Here is a 6,590-nt window from a genome sequence, read left to right as displayed (position 1 = left end):
CTTTTTTACTGTGAGGGTGACAGAGCCCTGGAGCAGGTTTCCCAGAGAGGTTGTGGACTCTCCATCCTTGGAGATATTCAAAAACCGACTGGACACGGTCCTGTGCAACGTGCTCTAGGTGACCCTGCTTGAGCAGGGGAGTTGGACTAGATGATCTCCAGAGGTCCCTGCCGACCTCAACCATTCTGTGTAAATGGCGCATGGCACCATTGTGTGGTTCTCCTCCAAGCTGGAAAGGTAGGTTTGGAGGAGAATGAAGGTTGGGTGGACATAACCTGCTGAGATGCAATTTTTGGGGGGAGCGGTTCGAGCAAATGCCTCCTGTTTATGGGCGCGTCTGGCACTCGCCATGGTCTGCTGGCTCTCCCAAGCCGGGCTGGAGCCATGCAGGACCCTGGAGGAGGGGGACAGGGACTGTCCGTGGAGCTCGAAGCTTTGGGCTGCAGCACAGGCCAACCCTGGGTCTGGTTCCTCCCCACCAGGCTGCACGGACGTCTCCATGAGCGGCTTCAAGGGTGAAGCCGTGTTCTTCAACTGCTCCTTTCCGGCGCAGCACAGCCCCTTCCCCGCCACAGTCGGCAACCGGCACTTCAGGGGGCGAACTCGGTTCTTCCCCGAGGAGCTGCGGCAGGGCGAGAACGTGGTGGTGACAGCCACGGGAATAGCTGGATCCTTGCTGTATGCATATTCCTCCTCCTCCTCCTCCTCCTCACCATACTTGCATTGTGCTGCATATGTTTTCTCCGGAGGAGAAAAGGTATTTACGGACGTGTTCACAAATAACTTTGGTCGGAGCACGGCCGCCATCGGCAGCAGCCTCTCCGCCAGGCTGCTGGTGGCCAAGATGGTCATGGGGGACCTCCTGCCGGACGTGGCCGTGTTGATCGTAGCCCAGTCCAGCGCCGCGGGCGCCAGGAGCCTGCACGCGGGCTCGGTGCTGGTGGCGCTGGGCTCTCGGGGCAGCTGCTCGCTGGCCCTCACGGCTGCGGGAAAGCCAGGATCCATGCCGGCAGTGCCCGGGCTCCGGAGGGAGGGATGGGAGTGCTGGGCACAGCTGGGCACAGCTGGGGCAGGGGCACCCCGGGACTGGGAACAACTGGGGCAGGGGCACAGGGAGACCAGACGCAGCTGGGCACAGCTGGGGCAGGGGCACAGGGGTGCTGGGCACAGCTGGGCACAGCTGGGGCAGGAACCCACTGGGACTGGGAACAGCTGGGGCAGGGGCACAGGGAGACCAGACGCAGCTGGGCACAGCTGGGGCAGGGGCACAGGGGTGCTGGGCACAGCTGGGCACAGCTGGGGCAGGAACCCACTGGGACTGGGAACAGCTGGGGCAGGGGCACAGGGAGACCAGGCACAGCTGGGCACAGCTGGGCACAGCTGGGGCAGGGGCACAGGGTGACCAGGCACAGCTGGGCACAGCTGGGGCAGGGACCCAGCAGGACTGGCACAGCTGGGGCAGGGGCACAGGGATGCTGGGCACAGCTGGGCACAGCTGGGGCAGGGACCCCCCAGGACTGGGCACAGCTGGGGCAGGGACACAGGTGGCCCCTGCCCTCCCCATCCTGCCCCGTGCTGCCCCGGCCCTGCCCTTTACCTGCCCCGGGCCCTGCCCTGCCCTGCCCTCCCCCATCCTGGCTGGGTTCCCTGCCCTCCCCAGCTGTGCCCAGCTGTTCCCTGCCCTCCCCAGCTGTGCCCAGCTGTGCCCACCCGGCCCTGTGCCGCCCGGTGGCCTGGGCAGCCCCGGAGAGCCGCAGCCCCCAGGACATCGCTGGGAGAGCCGGGGCCACCCCAGCCCCGTGGCGGACCCCAACGCATGGTGCCGGTGCCGGGCCCGCTCCTGCCTCCGCTGGATCCCGCAGGGACCAGGGCAGGAATGGGGAGATTGGGGTGTCTGGAGCAGGATGGGAAGATTGAGGGGTCTGGAGCAGGGATGGGGGGATTGGGAGATCCGGGGCAGGGATGGGGGGATTGAGGGGTCTGGAGTGGGGATGGGGAGATTTGAGGGGTCTGGAGCGTGAATGGGGAGATTGAGGGGTCTGGAGCAGGGATGGGGGGATTGGGGAGTCTAGAGCGGGATGGGGAGATTGAGGGGTCTGGAGCAGGGATGGGGGGATTGGGGGGTCTGGAGGAGGGATGGGGAGATTGAGGGGTCTGGAGCAGGGATGGGGAGATTGAGGGGTCTGGAGCAGGGATGGGGGGATTGGGGGGTCTGGAGGAGGGATGGGGGGATTGAGGGGTCTGGAGCGGGGATGGGGGGATTGGGGGGTCTGGAGCAGGGATGGGGGGATTGAGGGGTCTGGAGCAGGGATGGGGAGATTGGGGGGTCTTCGTGGGAATGGGGGGTTTTGGGGGATCTGGAGCAGGGATGGGGGGATTGAGGGGTCTGGAGTGGGAATGTGGGGATTGGGGGGTCTGGAGAGTGGATGGGGGATTGGGGGGGTCTGGGGTGGGAATGGGGGGATTGGGGGGTCCGGGGCAGGGACCGGGGCAGGGCTTTGGGACAGGGAGGAGGGAGATGGGGGGTCCGGGGCTTGGGTTCGCCCTTCGGCTGGCGTTCCCGGTCCAGCCCCCAGGGAGCTTTGACCCCTCCTGGTGCTGCCGCTTCCCGAGGGCACCGAGGCCTTTGGGACATTTCCGATAACGTCGCCATGGTGATTTGGGCCTTACCTGGCGCTGCCGTTCCCACTGTGCTGGGGTCCCCCCCGGGGATGTGCCCCCGGCGGCCCGGCCCCACAGAGGGGCAGGATGCGTCCCCAGCCCCGTTCCCACCCTGTCCCCATCCCCTTCCCCTTCCCTGTCCTTGTCCCTGTCCCCAGCCCCATTCCCACCCCATCCCTGCCCCCAGCCCCTTCCCTGTCCCCATCCCACTCCCCACTCCTGTCCCCTCCCTGTCCTCATCCTGAGGCCCATCCCTGTCCTCGTCCCCATCCCCATCCCCATTCCTGTCCCCATTCCCGTCCCCATCCCTGTCTCTGTCCCTGTCCCATTCCCATACCCACCTCTGCCCCCATCCCTGTCCCCATCCCCATCCCCGTCCTTGTCCCCATCCCCGTTCCCATCCCTGTCTCCGTCCCTGTCCCATTCCCATACCCACCTCTGCCCCCATCCCTGTCCCCATCCCCATCCCCGTCCTTGTCCCCATCCCCGTTCCCATCCCTGTCTCCGTCCCCATCCCTGTCTCCGTCCCTGCCCCGTTCCCATACCCACCTCTGCCCCATCCCTTTCCCCATTCCCATCCCTGTCCCTGTCTCCATCCCCATGGCCACCCCCATCCCTGTCCCCATCCCCAGCCCATCTCCATCTGCAACCCCGTCCCCGTCCCTGTCCCCATCCCTGTCCCTGTCTCCATCCCCATGGCCACCCCCATCCCTGTCCCCATCCCCAGCCCATCTCCATCTGCAACCCCGTCCCCGTCCCTGTCCCCATCCCTGTCCCTGTCTCCATCCCCATGGCCACCCCCATCCCTGTCCCCATCCCCAGCCCATCTCCATCTGCAACCCCGTCCCCGTCCCTGTCCCCATCCCTGTCCCTGTCTCCATCCCCATGGCCACCCCCATCCCTGTCCCCATCCCCAGCCCATCTCCATCTGCAACCCTGTCCCCGTCCCTGTCCTCATCCTTGTCCCTGTCTCCATCCCCATGGCCCCCCCCTGCCGGCCCAGTCCTGCCCCAGGGCACCCACCCATCCTGCCGCCCCGGTGGCGCCTGCCACGGCCCTGCAGCGGCGGCACGGCCACAGTGTGACGATGTCCAAGCCTGGAGCCACCACCACGGGACGTGGGTGAGGATGGCCGGAGCCCGGCACGGGGACCAGGGGGACCTGGAGCAATGCCCTGTGGGATGGGGGTGACATTTGGGGCCCCACGACTGCCGGGGAGCCCTCCCCTTCCCCGGCCCATCCAGGCGTCCCCAGGGACCCCCAGGCCGGACAAGGGATCCCCATCCCCAAACACCCAGCGCCGGGCGGCACCAAGCACCCATCGACCGCCTGGCCCGGCCGTGGCAGGGGGGTGCGGAAAGGGTCCCGCTCGGGCTTTGGTGCCGCAGCCTGGGATGCTGCCGCCACGGCAAAGCAGCCGGGATGTGCAGGGCAAGGGGTAGGGGTAGGGTCAGGGGTAGGGTCAGGGGTAGGGTTAGGGGTAGGGTTGGCCTTGGCTGCAGAGAGCGCTAGGGGTGGAGGGTGGCGAGCAGCAGATCAAAGCCCCTCAGCTGATTTTGGCCTGCTCAGGGGGTGCTCAGCGGTGTCCCATGGGCAGTGGTGTCCCATTGGCAGCAGCATCCCATGGGCGGTGGCATCCCGCAGGCAACAGTGTCCCAGGGTTGATGGTGTCCCGTGGGCTTCAGCATCCCATGGGCAGCAGCATCCCACGGGCAATGGTGTCCCACAGACGGTGGTGTCCCACGGACAGTGGTGTCCCATGGGCAGCGGCGTCCCATGGGCTTCAGCATCCCATGGGCAGCAGCATCCCATGGGCAGCGGCATCCCATGGGCAGCAGCATCCCATGGGCAGCGGCATCCCATGGGCAGCGGCATCCTATGGGCAGTGGCGTCCCATGGGTGGCGATGTCCCATGGGCAGTGGTGTCCCATGGGCAGTTGCATCCCATGGGCAGTGGTGTCCCACAGACGATGGTGTCCCATGGGCAGCAGCATCCCATGGGCAGTGGCGTCCCATGGGTGGCGGTGTCCCATGGGTGGTAGTGTCCCATGAGCAGCAGTGTCCCACAGATGGTGGTGTCCAATGGGCAGTAGCATCCCATGGGCAGTGGTGTCCCACCGGCAGCAGCATCCCATGGGCAGCGGTGTCCCATGGGCAGTGACGTCCCACAAACAGGGGTGTCCCGTGGGCAGCAGCACCCCATGGCCGCAGCATCCCAGCAGCAGCACCCCGGCGAGCTGGGTGCCCCCGCGGGACACAGGGCAGGGTCCTGGCTTGGCCAAATGGGGACCTCCCGACCCAGCCCTAAAGCCAAAGGGGAGCGACAGGGAAAGAGCCCGGAGCAGGGGGGGACAGGGACAGAAAAAGTGGCACTGAGCTGCGTTCCTGCCCCGGTTTGCCCTGGTGGGCGCTGCCCTGTGGTGGGTCCCCAAGGCAAGCGGCACGGCCCGAACGGTGACAACGACCCAGCTGCCACCAGGAAGGGCGAGGGGGACAGCGGGAGGCACCAGGCGCCCAGGAAGGCAGCAAACCCTCCGATTGCTCCGTTCCCCAGCGCGAGCGGGACGGAGCGGGATGGGGAGGAGGCAGCAGCGCTCCAGCAAGGGCAGGTGGTGCCTGGGCGCGGGGCGAGGGACGGAGCTCAGGGATGAGGAGCGTTCCCGGGGCCCGGAGCCGGCTCTGCCACAGCAGTGGGAGCTCAGGGATGAGGAGCGTTCCCGGGGCCCAGAGCTGGCTCCACCATGGCAATGGGAGCTCAGGGATGAGCAGCATTCCCGGGGCCTGGAGCCGCCTCCACTGTGGCAATGGGAGCTCAGGGATGAGGAGCATTCCCGGGGCCCGGAGCCGCCTCCACTGTGGCAATGGGAGCTCAGGGATGAGGAGCGTTCCCGGGGCCCGGAGCCGCCTCCGCTGTGGCAATGGGAGCTCAGGGATGAGGAGCGTTCCCGGGGCCCAGAGCTGCCTCCGCCATGGCAATGGGAGCTCAGGGATGAGGAGCGTTCCTGGGGCCTGGAGCCGCCTCCACTGTGGCAATGGGAGCTCAGGGATGAGGAGCGTTCCCGGGGCCCGGAGCCACCTCCGCTGTGGCAATGGGAGCTCAGGGATGAGGAGCATTCCCGGGGCCCGGAGCCGGCTCTGCCACAGCAATGGGAGCTCAGGGATGAGGAGCGTTCTTGGGGCCCGGAGCTGCCTCTGCTGCAGCTATGGGAGCTCAGGGATGAGGAGTGTTCCCGGGGCCTGGAGCCGCCTCCACTGCAGCTATGGGAGCTCAGGGATGAGGAGCGTGGCTGCGGTCCCCGGGAGGTGCGGGTGCGAGTCATGCTCCAGGCGCCCGTGCCCGCTCCTGCCGGCTTTGCCTGCTTCCTGCCCACGCGCCGCCGGGCAGCCAGGGGAGCAAGGGGAGCGCTTGGTCCTGGCCCCGCACGCGTGGTCCCTGCTCAGGCAGGGCAGGTTCACCCGTCGCACGGGGTGGCGTGGTGGGCAGGGAAGGGAGAGCAATACCCAGAGCGTGCCGGAGGTCGGATGGGTGGAGGCATGGAGGTGACGGGTGGATCTGGTGGGTGGACGGGTGGATCTGGTGGGTGGACAGGTGGATCTGATGGTGGACAGGTGGATCTGATGGTGGGCATGTGGATTTCATGGTGGACATGCGTACATCTGATGGGCGGACCTGTGGATCTGATGGGGGAACCTGTAGGTCTGATGGTGGACATGTGGATCTGATGGTGGACATGCAGATCTGCTGGGTGGATGTGTGGATCTGATGGTGGACGTGTGGATCTGATGGGTGCATGTGTACATCTGATGGGTGGACCTGTGGATCTGACGGGGGAACCTGTAGATCTGATGATGGACATGTAGATCTAATGAGTGGGTGTGTAGATCTCAGAGCTGACATGTAGATCTGAGAGTAGATGTGTAGATCTGAT

This window comes from Apteryx mantelli, chromosome 1 (assembly GCF_036417845.1).
Source record: "Apteryx mantelli isolate bAptMan1 chromosome 1, bAptMan1.hap1, whole genome shotgun sequence".
NCBI classification, from domain to species: Eukaryota; Metazoa; Chordata; class Aves; order Apterygiformes; family Apterygidae; genus Apteryx; species Apteryx mantelli.
The sequence above is the reverse complement of the archived record's forward strand: the minus strand, read 5'-3'. Positions refer to the sequence as shown.